Source organism: Cygnus olor, chromosome 22 (assembly GCF_009769625.2).
Source record: "Cygnus olor isolate bCygOlo1 chromosome 22, bCygOlo1.pri.v2, whole genome shotgun sequence".
NCBI classification, from domain to species: Eukaryota; Metazoa; Chordata; class Aves; order Anseriformes; family Anatidae; genus Cygnus; species Cygnus olor.
This window is the reverse complement of record NC_049190.1, coordinates 5666356-5686091: the sequence shown is the minus strand read 5'-3', so window position 1 is coordinate 5686091 and position 19736 is coordinate 5666356. Positions and strand designations below refer to the sequence as shown.

The 19736-nt window shown below is 50.8% G+C and overlaps 1 protein-coding gene across 2 annotated transcripts in view; it reads right to left on the bottom strand.

Moving 5' to 3' along the window:
• Positions 1–19736, bottom strand: part of SNX19 (sorting nexin 19) — a 109411-nt gene that overhangs the window by 6208 nt on the left and 83467 nt on the right. For both annotated transcript variants that reach the window (XR_005814229.1, XR_005814230.1), the window contains one exon: positions 545–693. The gene's annotated coding sequence lies outside the window, so the exon portion shown is untranslated. The remainder of the gene's footprint in view (positions 1–544; positions 694–19736) is intronic.

Here is a 19736-nt window from a genome sequence, read left to right as displayed (position 1 = left end):
TATTAATTTTCCAGCTGAGCATCACTGGGGGTGTGCTTGCTTTCTTCTCTCCTAGGAACATAAGGCCCAAAATATGGTTGGCCATGGAGTTATGGCAGAGCAGATGCAGGGGGTATGCATGGTGGTACAAGTGTGCTGCGTACGTGCTGGCACGTGTGCATGGTACGTGTGCATAGGACGTGCTGCCATGTGTGTATGGTGCATGCTGACACGTGTGCATGGTACTTGTGCATGGTACATGTTGGCACGTACGCATGGTACGTGTTGGCATGTGTGCATGCACTTTGTGCACTTCTGCAGAGCTCCTGGTCTGCGCGTGGAGGTGTTGTTGGCTTTGCTGCCACGCTGCTCCCACCAGATATAAGCGTTGCACTTAGCAGAGCTCGCCCAGCTGGGGAGGCTGCAAGCACTGACATAGCTTGGTGCGTGCTGTCTTGTTCTTCAACCCGAACAGACAGCTTGGTGATTGCAGAACAAGATGCACTGAGCAATGCTAAAAAAACAAGCAGGCAGCAGGTCCATGGCAGGAGCAAAAGCCACTCACCTGCCACAGCCTTCACCGGCAGCAAATCCCTCTCCTGGTCCTCGTACAAGCACCAGGATCCCTGTGAGGAGCGTGAAGGTTGGGTGTCTGAGATGAGCAGCCCACTTGTGGTTTTGGTGGTATCTCCTGAGCAGCAGAAGTTAATGAGACTGTAGGAAAACAAAATGGCTTGTAATTCTTTACTTCGGGGCTGCCAGCTATATGTTACATTTAATAGGACAGTTATCGTACGTTAAATACGGGCATGATTAAAAGCATATTTATAGAGGATTAACAGCTCTGTAATGGCTACATGTCTGCTCCGAGGCCATTAAAACTCCCAGAATATGTTTCTAATCATCTATACAATAACTATCTTAATAAATCAGAACTAGAGGCATATCTGGGGGAGTGTGGATTCCAGACTGCACCTGGTGGCGTTCTGTAGAGGGGAAGGGGTGGGATAAAAAATACAAAAAGCAGGCACGAGAAGTTTGAGGCAAGAATGACCGCTGTCTGAGGAAGCCTTGCGGTGTATGAGCACGGATGGAGGCTCGTCACTTCTTCGCACGTGCTTTAAGGACACCTCCCAAAAACACGGTGACAGCTTCCGGAGCTGTGTGGGAGCACGGTGGGGCGAGCCCCCCAGGACAGAGCCCGCCGGCAGCATCCAGGGCAGCTACTGGGGCTGTTCCAGAAACGTTCCTGAGCTTCCATTCGGTGCATTTCTCACCCCATCCGTGGTGGGGCCCTGGGGCCGTGGGCACCCCGCGGCCAGCAAAACGCCGCCATGCAGCGCAGGCACTCAGAAAAAACAAACGCCGAGGCAGAGTTTGAAGTGTTTATTTTCCAGCTCCAGACCATTCATCCAGTGACACCACTCGGATCCAACGAGTCCCCATCTGTTTATAGCAGATGATTAATGAGAGCCAGATTGTCCGTGCCCCTGACGGATGTAAGTACGAATTTGGGCCTGATCCCCCTTTCCCCTCCGTCTCCATCTGCAGCCACCGTGCCATCCCGATTGGCCCGGGGACCAGATTTTCTTCCTGTTTCGTGCAATCAAACCCAAGATTTTATGACTTTCTTTTTTTTTTGGCCTCTCCATCTGCCCTCTTTTTGCTGGAACCTTGGCCGACACGGGAACAGGGGCCGAGGTGCGCTGGGCTCGGGGACACGAAGGGGACAGATCAAACAATAAACGAACAAGTGACCCCAAAAGGTGGGGCAGAAGACGACAAGGGTCTGGTCCACCCAAAGCAGAATTAGGGGACAGTTGTGCAGGGGGCAAGGAGCCCTGCCACGACACATACAGCAGCGTGACGGCTGCTGGGCACTGTGACCATGACATGGTGACCCAGGGGACACAGTCTTGTCCCCAGCCTCCTGACTCGTCCCCATCACTCGCAGACCTTTTTGTGCCACGCCATCCATCTGCTCTTTGGGTTTCCTGCAGCGCACAGGAAACACACCTGATTTTCCTACAGCGGGAATATTTAGGAAAAGCTCAGCTTTTCCCCCTTCTAGAAGCTATTTTCAACACTCCCTACAATTAATTCTTTTTAACGAGCTTGCCATGGTGCAACGGAGAGGGGGCTAGGGCTGAAACCAGAGGCACGGGGTCTAAACCCTGGGTGCGGGGCCCCATTAGCCCCACTAATCAAGTGCCACTGGGGGAATCATTCTGCATGGAGACAGGGAAGCTGTAAGAAAGTGCTGGACATAAATTAATGAGCCCAATTAATAACAATAATAGCAAAGACATCTTTGCGATGGCTAAATGGGGTTGGATTGAAACCATCTTGAATATGTCACCACAACAATGCTTTTGCATTCCTCCGAAGTATGGCTCGGGGCAGGAGCAGTTGACACATTTCTCCAGCACTTGAAGCTTAAATTGAAAAACTGCCATTAACATTAAAAAGGAAAAAATAACTTTTTAAAACCCCATACGTTTCTATTTTTTCCTCCTTTCTGATTCACCCTTCCGATATTTTGCTTGGACTCCAGTCCTGATGCTTTCGTCCTCCTTAGCACATTTTTGGGCTGCTTCCACCATTGTTCTTGGAAACGCTTTTTTTTAAAGGACATATATTTAGATATACAACCTGGTCTCCCATGTTAAAAACCCTACCTCAGGCTGGAAAGGGAAAAAGCAGGCAGTAAAAGTGAGCCAAGCCCTTGGTCAAAGCTGCTGCCCTGTGTGCTCACGGGGTGCATGTGCCATGGGTGGCGTGCAAGCCGCTGGGCGTGCATCTGTGCACACAAGCACGTGTGCAAGGGCTGCGCGGCACCTGGGCCACCACATGCTGGTGGTGGCTGTGGGTGACCAGGACCTCGAGGTGTCAGCAGAGGAGCTGGTGTGGTGGGTGGGATGTTTGTCTGTGTGTGGCACCGGAGGACGCCGTCCGCAGCGTGGAGCCATCTCCCAAAAGCCTTGCCAGCACAAACAGCAGCCTGCGTGCTGCGCCGGCCCCATGGGGGCTTCAGCATGGCCCCGTGGGTCCCATCGCCCCTCAGTGGAGGTCAGGGGGATGCAAACATTTCCCCTAAATCTGGCAGTGCACCCAAATGTCCTCGCAGCAACGCCTGGGGCAGTGCCGAGGGGCTGCAGGGGCGGTGGGTTGGGACGGGATGGTTTTAATGACCCACGAGCACGCCGCCCGCACCCAAACACCCAGCTCTGCAAAGGCAGGTCGGAGTCCAAGCAGCACTCGCAGGCTTTTCATAAACACACTTTAATAATCTTCATCAAGAATTTTAATACAGAGCGAGCTGCCTGCCAGGAAGTGCATTTACACTGTCAGCTGCCGAGAGAAATAGCTCCGCGCCGCTGCTCAATACCAGAAACACCCTCTCCCCCTCCCTCCCTTTCCTTCCTTTTGCTTCCTTTCCTTCCCTTTGGAGGGCCGTGGTGCTGGTGAAGTCGGGGGGCCGAGCACGCTGGGGGGGAGCCCAGCGCAGCGCAGGCAGGTGGGGTGCGAGCGGTGCTGCTGGCTCCTCCACGGACCCTTCCGCACATTTTGGGATGGACGGGCTCACGCTCTGCCTCGGTTTTTGGTGGGTTTGGTGTTCCCAAGGCTGCAGCCAGCATCCCTCCCCCCTCCTGCTAACCTGCAGAAGGTGCCATTGTGGGCTCTGCTAAGGAAAAGCTGGGTATTTAGGTTATGGGAGTAACGGGGTGCTAGCCACGGATACAGTTACAAAAGCTTTTCCTTCACAGCAAAGATTAATGGGATCAGAAAAAATTTCCTTGCTGCCTGTGGTATTAAACAATTTACGGGATTAGTCGAGGGCTTTACCATCCTCTGGCGCATCAGGTTTTGGTTTCTGCCAGAGGCAAAATACCCAATTTGATGTACTCTGAGCCCACGGGGCTGCTTATGGTGGGAATCGTGTTTTATAGCCTTTTTCCCAACAGCTGAAACCGCTCCTGCTGTAACCCTCCCCATGCTGCTCCAAGCCCCGTGCACCAGGCCAGCCCGCTCTCCCCGGTGCGGTAGCAGGGATGCCACTGCCCCGTGTCCCCACAGATGTCCCCAAAGCCACATGTCCCCAAAGCCATGGCCACGGGCAGGGAAGGGCTCGCAGATTCGGGGCTCAGAGCAGGGACCAGGGCGAAACACCCTGGGGAGCCCAGGGTGACCTCGGCACCAGCAGCTCCCCTTCCGTGCACTTTTATTTCTCATGGGGAAGGATTTTGGAACACCACTTCCCGGTGTGTCAGATGCTTGTAAGCCAGAATCCAACTGACACAAAAAAGAATGAAAAAAAAAAACCTCCAGGCCAGTGAAATGAAGTAGTGAGATCAGACATACACATACCAGACAGCCTCCCTGAACCCAGTTCAGCACGGGTCGGGGATGCCAGCTTTCCACCGCCACCGATTCCATCACCTCTGCCGCCCTTGTGAAGTTCTTGCCTTATTTATTTGCTTGAGATCAGAAAGGCTGGTGGAAGCCACCTGGCAGAAATACCAGCGCTTTGCCAAGCATTTTGATGTTTCCGCACAAGTTGCCTTTTACAGGCACCGGGTCCTTTGCTCCCGAAATGGTGCTGAGAGCTGAAGGCACCTTTTCATCGTGCGGGCAGCCTGCTGGGGGCACGGAGCTGCATGGCAAGGGCACCACGGGCTGCCAGATACCCAGACCTTAAAATCAGCAAGAACTTGAAAACTCTTACCGTCTCCAAGAACCTTTCATCGTGAGGATGAGAGGTTTTTGGAGATGGTAAGAATCTCTCCAAGAATCTCATCTCTTCAAGGCAAATTTTGCTTCCACCTCCCCCAGGGCTCGCTCCCTTCCCCTGCCCAAGGGATGCGGCTGCTCTTGGGCAGCATCTGTCCATCTGTGTGTGCTGATGAGAGCAAACTTGAGGCCATGGGACCAAGACAGTGCTGTGCTGGTGCTCATGGAGAGAAATGACTCCAAAACTGGGCAGAAAAGAAATGAATGAAACCTTCGGCAGCAGCTCAGGATGCTGCGGGCAGCAGCACGCAACCAGGAGCAGGTTTGGCACGGGCACTGTGCTCACCCTAGCGAGGACTTGAGTCAGGGGCACCCCAAAACCAGGACTTGAGCCCTAAAACCAAGCCCTGGAGCAAAGCACGAGCCACAGTCATGCCCTGAGCAGCCACGGCGAACATCCAGGTGTCCCGGTGCCTTGCTCTCTGGGGGCTCAGCTTCCCAGCAGCCGGCAGAGTGGGATGTTGTACCTTGTTTGTGTTTCTATGGTGCTGCCCTGCCTGCTGGCTCCCCTCCTGCAGCCCCCGCCGGCCGAATCTCGGCGAGGTTAATTTCTAACATGTAAAACGGCCTCCCAAGAGCAACTGCGGTTGATTTAAAATAATAAAAATGGAAATCTCAGATTTGATGACTAATCCCGGGAGAGCGGCGTAAAGTAGTGCTAACCAATCGGCCGCGAAAGACCAGGGGAAAATTCCTGCTGGACTTCTCTCCTCAGTCCACTCCCTGGCTTCATTTTCCATCCCCAGATCCTTCCAGCCTCCAACATATACAGTGTTGCCTCGGCAACTGGGAGACGAGATATATGTACATGAAAAAATGAGACAATCTCTTTCCTCGGCGATCGCCTGGAAGGTGGAAAATGTAAACCCCTTCTCGCTTTCGAGCACCGCCAGCTCGTGGCAGACACACTCGCACCCCGAGCTGCTCCCGAAGGCTCTGGGTCCCACATGAGCACAGCTCCGACCCCACAGGTACCTGCTCTCTGCCCACGGCAGGATGCTCAGGATGTACAGATTCACCAAAACACGTCACCAAAAGGGGTTTTGGTGACAAACCTGCTTATTCTCCACCTTCCGGAGCCCCCTCCTTTGTGAGTCCCACTTTAGAAACAAGCATGCTTTCATTCCAGCCTGGGGCAGGCACAGACAGCACCCATCAGTGTCGCACCTGTGCTACACTTGGTCTTCGAACAGTTCCTGGGTCTCAGGGCGCGTGTGCATGAAGAATAAGAAAAAACAAGCACGATGGGAATCGAAAGAAGAGCATCTATGCCATATCCTTATCCTGTCCCATTCTTATACCACCTTTAAATCCTGCTCTGTGTCCCTGCTGATCTGCAGGGTCACCATTTACCTCCACAGGAGGTCGTGAGCTGCAAATCTGTCCAGATTTGCAGCCCATGACCCTCTTGATGTCCTCCAAGTGAGGCTGTCCCGCCAGCCCAGGAGCACAGGGACCTGAGCACGGAGTGCTATTTTACTTAATTCTATGATTCTATGTCCCCTGGGCTGCTGCAGCGATGGCCACGAGTCCCACCTCTCAGTCATCATTCCCCCTTTGCTTTGTGCAGCACAAATCCCGACACTGGAAGTTTCTCCTACATTATCAGCAGCTTTTCTCTCCAGCCATGCTCCCTAAGGACCTGCCCAACCTGTAAGCAATTAAACCTCTGGGTCTCGTGAACTCCCTGCGGTGTCTTGGCTGCAGAAGGACCTGATGAAAAGACCAATTCCCCCCACGCCGCATTTTGGCACCGGTCTTGATTTCCCTGTGAGCTGTGTTGTGAGCTGTGGCTCTCAGAGCCCCCCTTGCTCAGACGTTTCCCATCTGGAGCCCAATCGGTCCCCTAAAGCAGCAGAAATCCCACGGCACCCCTGATTGATTAAAACATGAGCACTTGTCACAGATGGCAGGAGGGCTGCAAAGAGGGAAAAGAGCCGGGCGAGGAGGGCCACTTGTGTGCCTCAGGGGTACGATGGAGCAGTGAGGACAAAACCTGCAGGACCCTGTTACGACTGAGTTGGGGTGGAGGCTGCTGGGGAGCAGCTCCTTCAGCTCGACCACTAAGTCCTTTGCTTGGGATGCTGTGAAAAGCTTGAAGCAAAATTCTGGCTTCCTCAAAATCAGTGCCACAATCTCAGCAGAGCCAAGAAATCACCCCTTGCTTCCCATCCACCACCATCACTATTAACAATGCCTCTTCCGAGATTTTCCCCATCAAACGAAGGATGTGCCTGGCATTAAAAGCCACCCTGATGTGCCAGGGCCATGACCAGACTTGCTCCTCAGTTGCTCCATCTCTCTGCCGCCTGGTACAGAATAACCTCTCCTTGCATTGCGACCTCTGCTTGCAGAACCAGGAGGGCAGCACCACCGCCCGGTGCTGAGCTGCCCGGGAAACATCCCCGGGATGGCTTTGAAATGCAGAACTGGGATAGCGGGGGACGGTGCATCATTCCTCATAAAGACAAGGAAATGTGCTTTGCCAAAGTGTGAAAAACATTTATATCCAAATGCAAAATCTCTCTAAAATTTGCAATTCCCTGTGTGCTCGGGAACCCGAGCCCTATTTGTGGAAGTGGTTGCGAAGGTAAGCTGCCTTCTGCCACTGAAGTGTGCCAGTTCTGGGGCACCGAGAAAATGAAGTGAAAAAAAGGGTGGGAATATGTGATCTGATCTGCCTTTTAAGCAATAACAGTTTCACTGAAAAACCTCACCAATTGCAACCCACAGGGCGGAGCAGGATTAAGATCACTACTCCCAGAGAAGAAAAATGATGCCCTTTCACATGCTGGTAGCGTGTTATCGTTAAAGTCAGAGGGAGATAAAATAACTGCGTGCAAATATCATCACCTTTCATCTAGAAAGATCTTTTTCGCTTTGTGCACATCACTTTTGCTGCAGCCACAGCGCGGCCACCTTTGGGCTGGAATGCAGCAGTGGCAGCACGGGAGGGGACGGGATGTTTATACCACTAAAATGACGAGCCGGAGGGGCAAGGGGCATTGGTGACACTCTCTCTGGAAGGGACTTTAGATGCTGTGCTGAATTGCTGGCTGTGAGGTAGTCCCTAATTAGCAGAGGTGGTGAGCCCATTAGAAACCAGCTGCTGGAGCAGGGATGCTGGACCACGTCTGTGCTGGACCCCCAGCCCCACTATTTCTTTGCTCCCTATATTCCTGGGTTTCTACCACAGGACCTGTTCCACCTCCCCTTTAAAGATAAAAGCTTGAGGTCAAACCCATAAATCCTACCCCAAGGTGAGGGTTTTGCTTCCCTGGGAGGGGACGAACACCAGACCCCAGGCTGAACTGGGCACTGTGCTAAAGCAGTAGCTGCTTTCTCACTGGGAACACTGGTGGAGGGCAGAGGTACCAACGCTTCAGACCTATCGATCCAGGGCTGGGGACATCTGAGTTAAAGTGCAGGTGGAATGTCAGGTAGGTGGGAGGTGTTTCCTCAAAGCGGAATTTGGGCAGGAGCCCAAGACTAACACCCCCCCCCGCCTCCCCTCTTGCAAATAGCGCCGAGGGCTCTTTAACGACCACGAGTGGTCTAGGCCTGGGTTAATGTCTTATCCATAAGTTATTCAGTGTTTCCTTTTAAAGACAAAATAGTTGGAATACCTCTCTTTTTCTCTTCAAATTGCAGTCGTGGCGGCTGAAAACGCAGCCTCTGCACTATTTCCATATGTGGCACCGACGCGGAGAAGCCTCTGCTGAACGGGAGTCCCACCTCTTGAATTTTTATGGGAAACTCCAGCGTTATCAAGTTTATAGCGGCGCTAATACCCCCCTGAGATAAGAGCCCTCCTTGCTAGCATCAGGCTGGGAAACGAGCCTCCCCAGGGGCTGCCGGTCACGTCCTGGGGCATCCCAAGCAGGGTTTGGGGCAGCCACATCCCCTGGTACCCATCCTGGTCCTCAACACCTTTGCAAACCAGAAAAGACCAACTGCGGGTCGGATCTGCGTGATGCCTCCAAACTGCTCTGGAAATTACATCTTTTCCCTAAGGCAAAGCCTGATTAATCCTTTTTCTCCCCTTCATGTTTTTCAGACCTTTGTTGAAAAAGTGAATGCAGGAAAGCTGAAAGCATTTGTTTTCTGGCATGGTAACTTCTCTTGGGAGGCTGATTCCCATGTAAAGGATCTCATTGCTGGGGAGTTAGAGCTTTACCTACAGAAAAATCAAACGGGCTGACCCAGCCCTGCACTGTCCCTCTGGTGCAGAGCAGATGGGGTTTGGCCGTGATGACTATGAAGGGAATCCTTCACTAAGATCGGAGGATGCTGCCTACAGCTGTGGTTCTTTTTGGCTCCCTAAGGGTAACATTTTCCCAAGAGCCTTTAATCCTACTGGGATTTAGGGCTTAGTTTCTTGAGCAATTTGGAAATGTGTTCTGGGAATGGTTCTCCCGTGTCACTGCAAGGGTTTGTGCATGAACCAGCACGGGCTTAGGAACAACACCGACCATCTCCCCCTCTCTTATATGAATTATTTCACGTGGATGCTCACGGGATTAGGTCTTTACTCAGATGATCCCAGTGCTATGGGGTCCCCTCTTTGATATGAGCTGCTAATTGCTACTGTAACGTTACAAGCACTGCTAACAAAGCGCTGGAAAGGGAGCTGCCAGGAGGAGCTTTCCATCCATCCAGAGCACAGACATTGTCGGCATTTTTGGAATAGCTCAGGCAATTGGGACTCCAGAGGTATACGAAGGGAAACAAATGACTTAGTCTGATGTCCTGCACTGCTCTCAATACTATAAAAATTATATATATCTGTAGATGTGCATACATAAATAAATAAAACAGAAAGGAGATGCTGTACTGCTGGAGAAAGTGCTCAGTAAGCCTGCTTCCCCTTTCAGCACTTGCTAAAAACCATCAGGTGCGAGGTTAGGCCAGTTATAGCAAACAAGGCTACAGAAATTCCTGACAGTGACCTTTTTCCTCCTGTCTTTGCAGCCTCACTGATGCAACGAGGGAAAAAGAAAGAAGCAGATTAAGCTTCTCCTCCAGGATCTGCAGAGAGCACCTCTGCCCAGGCACAGCTGAACGTACTGGGGGCATGAGGCAGAGCTGCTTTGGCACCAGCTTCCAGCCGTGGAGCTCGGCGTGGCTGGAGCAGGACAGACGGGGCTGAGCTGAAGGCATCGCAGAGGACAAACCCCGCTGAGTTATCGGGGCTGCTCGAACGCTGACGGTTTCTGCAGTCGTGCTGCAAGGCGGCTTGCAGGCTGCGGGGTGCTGCGAGGATGCAGGTAAGGGACAGCTCCTGGCCCCAGGAGCAGAAAGGAAGCCCTGAGCCTTCCTCGGCTCCAGAAGGGGAGCTGAAATGCGAGGGAGATGCTTGCAGCACTCCCTGGAGGAACCCACTGCACATCGCATCTCTTTGGCGGCTCTCTTCCAAAGACCCTCCGACACCACTGAGCTGCAGCGTGTGCTCATTTGCCTTGAAAACACACGCAAGGGCTCTGCCTTGCTGTTGCAATGCCCTGAGGAGAGTTTCAAGACCTGTTGCAGGTCCTCACCTGAATGGTGCTGCCCAAAGGAGGCTGCTTTGGGATATTCTTCCCGGGTTTGGCATGCTCTTGCCCCAGTGCTTGCCATAACCGTTCACTTACTGCTCTCCTCTTGCAATCGTGCTTTTAAAACGTGGCTCAAAAGTAAATAAAGGGAAAGAGAGTGCAAGAGGCAGGGGGAAAACCCCAACCCCCAGCTCTAAATGCTGGCCTTTGTATGTTTTGTTGCACCCAGCAGTTGGCTATAAACCCTGCCAGTTACAGCTTCAGGTGCGCTCAGAGCGACCCAGAAAATAAAGCCACACAGTGTGCCTCAAGCCTCTGCCTGGGTTATTTGCAAGTCACAGCATCCCCCTGGCAGATGAGGGGGGATCCCACTTGGGTTAGGGGCTGGGAGTGAAAAAAACTGCTCGAGAGCATGGCGTTTTCATGAATTTTAACAAAACATGAACAAACGTCCCTGCTGCTATTTGCTTCCAGCCCTCCTGTGTGGGGGTCAGCGGCTTTCATGTAGGGCAGTGCCCGGCCTCAGAGGAATAACATCCAAGGCACGGCCAGGTTATTTGCCCCCCCCAAAGCCTGTCATTCCAGCGAGCCAGCAGCCCAGGGACAGGGGTGTAGACAGCCACGAGGCTCAGCTCTTGTAGGCATCCGCGCCAGAAACGCACACAAGGAGGCATTTTCCCTGCCCTATTTTCATGTTTCTTGACAGCAGTGGCAGCAGCTGCAGTGAAAATAGAGAAGAAAGGACTGGCCTAGAGCTCTTTGATATGTTTGCAAGTTCTCCTAAATGCCCATTTGCATTTGGATTGATGATCTGGGCCACTTTGTCGTCTGTCAAGAAATATTTTTGGTTTTGTGAAAAATGTCAGGGAAAAGAAATGTTTCCTTTGATATTTCTCTTTAAAAGGTTGCAGGCTTCCTTTGAAAAGAATATGCAAGAGGAGAAACATCCACTTTGGGCTTTTCTAACAGAAAGCCTATTTGAAAACATGTTGTGTTTTTTTTTTTTCCCTCGGACCCCTCTCATCTCATCTTCCCCGCTCCCTTCCCCCTTTCAGTCTCTGCTCCTATGGAGAACACGTCCAAGTCCCAGCTTTGCCATCACACTTTCTTCAGGGGCTTCAAATGCAAAGAGGACGCTCTGGAGAGGCATGGTACCTGCCCTGGTTCACAGTCAGTCCCGATTTCAGCTCACGTTGCTTTACTTCCAGCCCAGGGGCTTGGCTGTCCCCTGCCCCAACGCCTGGCGGACCCAGAGCCACCCGAGGTGCCAAATCACAGGGTGATTTCCGAGGTTTCTGTGGCCACCTTGGCACAACCACTACACCCACAAGGGACCTGTCAGCACCCAGATGTGCGTGGAAGGGAAACACCAGGCACAGGACAGGGGAGCCCCTTCCCAAAGGTCTCTCCAGTTTGTTTTTCCACCCTGCAGCACGGACCTGTGAGTCCCCTCGCTCTTTGCACTGGGGCTACTCGCTGCCTCCTTCCCCATCACCCTTCTCCTACCCCAAAGTCACGGCCCTACCCTGTTTTATCGAGAAATTCCCATGTGCACGGGCATTCAGGTCCCGCTGCTGGCAGCTACAAGGAGGTGTAGTGGGCTTTTCCCAGGAAGGGGGGCTCAGATGCAGTCAGGAAATTTGTGACCCGCTGGTGTTCCTGCTCTCCTTGGTGCTCATGGTTGCATTGTTATCAATAATTATTGCTGCTGCTACCTACAACTGCTTTTACGAACCTTACCATGCCTCAGCAGAGCCTTGTTGCTTTGATCAAAGCAGGATCCATCCCAATTTCCCCATTTCCCATCCAATTCACAGAGGGCAGTGGGCTCGGTGGCCGGGTCACCTCCCCATGCCTGCGCTTCCCCCTGGGAACCGAGGAGCCCGTCCCTGCGAAGGGCTCGGGGCTGCCCCATGAATGGCACCATTGAGACGCCTGTTCCCAAACATGTCTGTGGCTCCAAATCACTACACAAATGATTTTCTTTGGATGCCTTGAGCCACCAGCAAAAGCTTCCCGTGCTTTTATCCTCCAGCCACGGCAGCTGAACGCTCTTCTCCTGCCAGGCTCACCAGAAAAACAGGAAAGGCTGGGAAAATCACCCAAAAATGCTCCTCGCAGGCACCACTGAGCAGCCACTCTCCACCAGCACACACAGGGTTCCCTGCAGGGACTTAAAACAAGGGAAATAAGGGGGAAAAAGGCTGGCTTGTCACCTCAGGTGCACCTGCCTGACATTTTTCTTGCCTAAAACACTGTCAGAGGTCTGCAAATAGCAAAAATGCACCACGAGGTCCTGCTGGTTTCATGAATTGCTCATTCCAAAATGAAATTGGATGATTCTGGGGTGTAAAAATAGCCCTTTTGGGCAGTCCCAGACGAGCCAGGGCAGGTTTGGTTTCTCCCATGCCTATGATTTTCTGATTCAAAGTAGATTGCCACTTCTAAATTTTCATCTTTTAAATTTAGTTAAAAGAATGAGAATGGAAAAAAAATCCCTGTGGACTGAAGCAAGCCTTGGTTCAGTAAGAAACCCTTCAGATTTTTTACTAGCTGAGAAAAATCAACAAATTTATGTGGGCTGAACCACAAGCACTTTCTTAATTATTAAGCTTTTAGGAACTGCCAATAAACCACAGAAACCATTATTCAACTCAGGCCGGGCTGCGCATACCTGACCTGGGAAGCCTTGCAGGGCGCGGGGTTTAAGACTTCCTGAGGATTATGTCAGCCCGGGGCTTTAGGATGGGTCCTCAAGGCACTTGGCAGAGGCTTCAGCCTCAGCCTGCAAGGATGTAGATGCCACAAGGGGTTTGGTCCGGGGGGCTGTCGCCTGGAGGGAGCCCTGTGCCAAAATCCCGTCCTGCAGTGAGGCAGGGAGGTAACGGGGCTGCTCCCTGCTCCCCAGGTTCCCCGCTACTCCCAAAACACTCGAGAAGCATCTGGTGCTCCAAGGCAGTACCTGTAACCCAGAGGGATGGATTATTTTATATATATATCTCTTTTAAACCACTGTTTGCCCTCAAAGTGGGTTTGCCTGACCAGAAAATAAGCTAAATCACAAAGGGGTGAGTGAGCTCGCTTCCTTCAGAGAAACAAGAGAGCAAAGGCAGAGCTCGTGTCTGTAATTTGAGGGCAGCATTTCGCCGAACATAACAGGTTTGTGGCCTTGGTGGTGAGAATAGAGGACGAAGAGAAGCAAAGCAGGAGAAACTTTCAGTGTGGGTCACAAATAACTGACACTTTGGAGAGTTTTCAGAAAAAAAAAAATCTAAACAGGACTGCTTTGGGTCATAGCAATATTTTCTCCAATTTAAAACGGTATTGTGTTTCACTTTGTTTCATTCTTTTAACGTGATAGTTTATTCTTTTGGTTTAGTAGAACATTTTATTCTTTTAGTTGATGTTGATTTTCGAAAATCCCCAATACAGAAAGAAGGGTCAAAAAGGTTTATTTTGAAAAATGTCAAAGCAAAACATTTCTACATCAAAAAAAGAAAAAAAGAAAAAAAAAAAAGAAAAAAGAAAAAAGGCCCTTTTCTGGCCAAAACGTGCTTGCCAAATTAGACTGGTATTTGTGAGTCATTTCTCCAGCACATTTTTTAGTGAATTTACTATTTGTCAAAAAGAAAAAAAAAAAAAAGAAAAGGTTAACCTTACTCTAACGAAAACACACATGCATTGGGTTTGCATAAACATAGTTGGGGAAGAAAAGGTATTGGAAAGAGGGGCCTCCTCTTCCACTCACTTTGCATTTGTTTTGGCATCTGTCCCTGCACGAACTGGGAGTAGAGCAGTGCCCGCAGATAAAAGCCGACACAGGCATCCCCCATCTTCTGCAGCGAGACATCGGGAACCACCAGCCAGCCCCGCGGAGCAGAGGGGGTAACATAGTTCGGCAGATATGCTTTTAAGTTTATTTAAACTTCAAAGCGGGGCATGGTGAATGTGATTGTTGAGGAAGAAAACACTGCTGGTGCTGGAATCTCTTTCAAAGGCGAGACAGTCCAGCCATTAGCAGGATCTTACCACACATTTTTCTTCCGCTCCTGCAGGTTGCCCCAAAAGCCCTTCTACTTCAAGAGTTTCTCCTCCCTCAGATTTTCAAGGCGCTGACTTCAATAAAGCTTTTCCGACTGCCTGCATGAGAAGAACTGGAGAGTGCTCACATCCTCACGTGGGAGCTGTCAAGTGCTAGACCTTCGTCCCTGCCACTGGAAGAAAATGGGTTCTTGAAGTCTCTGCTTCTGACAAAGGAAAAAAAAAAATAATGGTGGAAAACAACACGGCTTTACCTGGCAGCATGAAAAGCAAAGCATCTCCCAAAAAAGCAAAGCATCTCTTGGTGCCAGCTCTTGGCAGCCTTCAATTTCCATTTCCCAGAGCTGTGATTAGCCCCCGATGGGGTTCCACCAGTCCAGGTTCCCTAAGCTCTGCTTTGCTCCATGTTGCTTCTACAGAGCTTCCTCCCTCCAGGAGGAACTATTCCCACAGAAATCCCTGCCTTGAGAAACGTCCATTAAATCATTTTTCCAATGGAAGATCATGCTTTCAATTAAACGAAAAAAGCTCACAGAAAGCATCCGATTTCCTCGAAAGTGTTTAACTTGTTTTATTGGAAAATAAAAAGACCAGAACTTGAACATTGAGAAATTCCATTTTGAGCAGAGAACGATCAAGTTTTGGTCACTAATACCTTATTTCTTTTCCAGCACAAATCAACATTTTCCCTTTTTTTTTTTTTTTTTTTTTTTTTCTGACACATCACAAATTAACATTTTCCCTGGGGGCAGGCAGCACGCGGACCTCGAGTTGCATTCAGGCAGTCTACGGCAGCCTGGAGACACACAGAGCTACGGGTTTCGAGCTGCCTGGATGAGGATCTGAAAAAGCAGCCCTCGCGCAGGGCCACAGTTTACAGTACGCACCAGAGCACATTACAAGGATGGAGCTTGCACCACCGTAGATGCAATCCACCTCGTAATGGACGATTTTAAGATGCTGTGTGCTTTGCTGGCAGCAGTCATAGGGACCACCACAAGCGTGAAGCTGGACACCCACGTCTGCCCCAAGGGCAGGCAGCTCTTAAAGCTTTCTTGAAGCTTTCTCCTGGTTTGCTCCACTCTTCTGCCTGCAGGTTGGACAGAAAGCAGCACAGCTCTTGCAAAGGAGGAGAGATGAGATATTTTGGACGTACAGAGATGCTGGGGGACACGAACAGACCCGCGTGCTGCCTCTCACATCTCCCTCGCTGTCCGCATCAGCTGGCCCACCACACACATGGTCTTTCTTTCTCTAAATCCTTCCTTGCACTCTGTAGTTACAGGACAGGCGTATCTTCACTAAGATTAATTAAAACCCCCGCATTTGCAGGGTTGATGCCATAAAAAGCTTTAGACTCAGCTGTTCTTAAAATAAATCTCCATCTCTCCCACCCCCTCAGCTCACCCAGCACTTTGGTCTCCCCTGAATAATTCATGTCCTTTCCCAGGTCGTTGTTTTTCTTCTTCCCGGGAAGGCAGCCTATGACTACACCTGCTTGTTCCTGATGTTAATGAATAATCCTGAATTATCCATGAAATGCTGAACGGCACCATGATCTCATCAGGCATTAACCACACATGAGACAAGCGCAGCAACCAGGCAAAAACTCAGCAGCCCGACCTGGGGAGCGCTCCATGCCAGGACGGGCTGTCTGAATAGCCAGCAGGGCAGGACACAAATCTCCCTGGCGAGAAGGACATCGGCACCGGGAGAGATGAAAAAGGCTGGGATCGGAGCAGGGCTGCACACGTAGCACTTGGGGATCTCACTCCACGCCTACATCTTTCATCCGATGTGGTAAAATCCCATCTTGTCCTCCCTTCCTTCTTCCTTCTCCCTGTACTGTCTCTCCTTCACTGGGCTGTCTGCCCACTAAAGGTATCAAGGACGTTTTTTTTACTTAATTCCATCAGCAAAAAATTCTCCTCGCTGATTTGGGTATTGAGAAAAAAATAAACACAAACACTTTTCCTTTCCCTTTCCCTGGCTCAGCACTAAGCAGACCTTTCCCTCCCCTGTTCCCAGTCTCCATTTCCCACTTTTTGCTGCAGGCTACACCTGCTTTGCCCAAGTCCTTGTGGTCCCCTGGGGGCCTGCAGCTCATTTTAAAACCTGGCAGTGCAAATATCACAGCAAAGGGACAGCACTGGGGAAACCGAGGCACCAGGGGAGCCAGAGACCTGCCCAAACCAAGGGCAAACCCTGCGGCAGGGTTGGGCACTTCAGCCACATAATCCGAGACTTAGTTTAATCACAAAACCATTTCTTCCCTCCACCCCAGGAGCCTAGTGTGCTTCATTCCCCGGCTGAACAAAGCAGAGCGAGCTGTAAAATAAGGATGGTTTACAGTTATCTAATCATCAACTTTTCAGTCCCTAGACACGCTGGAGCCAAAGGTTTGAGTCCACCAGGGTTCGGGGTTGTTTTGCTTTGGGAGGTTCCCCTCTGGTGAGAGCTTTAAACACCAGCTCTGCTCTGGGGAGATGTTTTCTAGGAGGGAACAGGCAGGTAAAGTGATTGCAGCCCGGCCCCTGACTTTTTGCACTGTTTTGGAGCTGAGAAGTCTACAGGGTTCATCCTCTGCCCAAGTGTTGTCCTTGCACTGCAGGTCCGAGTTCTGCAGAGCACTTGGGCATGTTCACGTGTGCTTTGGGAGAGAGGGGCCTCAGCAGGGAGGCCTATTTATATATTTATTTCATATTTAAATAGGCCCCGATCCCGATATCCCATGCCCTGAGAGCTGACCCACCGGCTTGCACAACACTTCTCCTTCAGGGGGAAACGCGGTGATTAATGCTAAGCAAAACACTTCTGCAAGCTGTCGTGAGAAAATGATGTGCGAAGCAGAAAGTTTAAAAGCTTTAAAGTTATTAGCTAAACCAGTTTCAAGTCAACTGCAGTCCACCAGCAAACCTTTGAACACAACCTGCTCTTTTCGTGCTAACCATTAAATCCTGTTCACGGCTGTGCTGACACGACCCTAGCGAAAAGCAGGGAGCCAGAGCCCTTTTCCCTACTTTACAGCATGGCCATACAGATACAAGCACCCACAAAGTGCACGAAAATATGTGCTTGTAAACCATTTATCGCTCCTTTTGTGTTACTTCTGGGTCACACCCCCTGCACCCGGCTGGCACCAGCTCTCCTTGCACACACTGCTGCAGCTGCACGCTCGTGCAGACGCGTGGTTGTTCCTCACTAGGCTGCAAACCAGAGCTGCCCTGGGGAAGCCAGGTCCATCTTCAGGATTTTGAGCTTGTGTTTAGCCCCATCACACACACACACAGATCTTTTTCCTTTTTTTCCTGTCTTCCACACACACGCAGCTCCTCCGATGGATACACACGCATGCAGCTCGTGCCTTCATTGCCAGCCAGCGTGATCCGAGCTCCAGAAGCAGACGGGTTTCCAGCCAGCAATCCCATCTGGTGTCCTCAAAATCACACGAGCAAGGGCTGCCCAAATCCCGAGGACTGGAAGAGACCTACAGGAGCTTCCCACGCGCAATCCCTCCCAGAAACACAAGCCCGTGAGTCAGCCGGGTCAGTCCCACCTAGGCCAAGAGGGCTTCGGGATTAGGAAATTATTGGCGTAACCTTGTCAACCGGGGGAAAATTGGGTGTTATGTACCTTCAGAAACCCTACGTATGGGTGCCTTTATGATGTGGAGGGGCTGGGTGCGGATGGCAAAGGACTCCTGCTAAGCAGCAGGCTCCCTCTCCTGCAGAGCCAGGATGCGCTGAGTCTCCTGACTTCAGCCCAATGCCTACGAGCCCTTGTTCCTGTCTGAGCCCCATCAGGAGACCTCGTCTCCTCCTGCAAATCTTTCCTGGCTTCGATGCAAGTCAGACAAGAATTTTTTCCTGGACTCCTCAGCAGCTTGCTGCTGCATCCGAGCTCAGGATTTATACCAAAGGCCAAAGTTCAGGATTGTTTTGGTTGCAGTTTCAGCTGTCTATCATCTTCACCAACAAACGTGTCCTCCCATTTTAATAGCTGAGCAGCTGACGCCTCCAGAAGGGCAGCTAGTTTGCCAAGACGGGTCCCAGGCAGTACTTTACCAACCTCAGAAACGCCACCTGCCATCAGATGCTGGAGACGCTGCTGTGAATCGGGGCCAGGGCCTGGGGAAGCTGTTCTGGGTGGATTTACAAAGGGCCTGCAAAAACCTCCCCTTCTCCGCCCTTCTCCATGGTCAGAGCTGGGATGAGCTTTTGTGTATTTGTACAACACTCTGCACAGGGGCTCTTTTCTCTGTGAGGCCTTGAGCTGATACGCTGATAGTATTTATCACGTCCGAAGGAACTCGCTTGTAAAACGCAGAAGGTGGAAATTTGTGGTGCTGGTTGGAAAAGCTTTGAAGCGAAGTGCCTTTTGCCTGCATTATATGCAGAAGTCTGAGTCTACAGAGGCAAGCTGTGCTGCAAACACCTCCTGCTTACCTGTCCCTGGAGTGGCAAACACAGACCCAACACGTCTTAGACAACTGCGACAAAAATTAGCCCAGTTTCGAGCAAGGGAACTCATGCAAATGAACTCTACATCACCACAACACTAGGAATACCCTCCAAGTCCAGTCCAAAAGAGCTTCAAAGTACAAAGAGCTTCAGCCAAAAAATTATTATTTTTTTTTGCTTTCAGGCCCCAAAAAAATCACAGTTAATTTTTTTTCCATTAAACACTGAAATTTTCTGCAGAAACATCTCACATTTTCCAGCCAATTCAGAGCAAAACTTGGTGCTAAAATGTACACAACCCTTTTAATCCTAAGTGGGATGTTCAGACGGCCAGCTCCGCAGCAAAATCCTTATGGCTGGATCCCGTTCATCCCTGGCAAGGAGCCGATGAATTCAGGGAGGAATCTGGTTCGTTTTGTCCAGCATAAGACAGAGACATCACAAGGCACGGACACAGCTACTTTGCAGCCCAGTCCTGATCTCACAGCATCGCTGCACTGATTTCAGCAGCAGAGAAACGAAATCAGCTCTGAATGAGCAGCAGAGCAATGAAACCAGATTCAGACCTGTGCTCGATCTGATTCAGATCCACACTTGTGCAACACATGTTGGGCTGACTTAGCTCGAGATGTTTCTTAAGAATTATATCCTTCGGTACAAGCTGTATTTAAAATGCTGGAGAAAGCCAGTCATTCCCTTCAAGAGCAGGAGCAGGAAGAACGGGGAAGGATGTTAATTCTCAAAAGTAAATTGAAAAAAAAAATATTTGGAGAGTCAATGAAGCAACAAGACAGGTCAGCCCAGATGGTAAGAGAAGCTGGAAAGAGGGCAGCGAGCACGGGCTGGGGACGCAGCTGGGGCTCGGAGGATTACAAAGCAGAGGGAGAGGAGCACAGGGAGTTCAAGGGGTCTGGGTCAGAGGGACACGTTA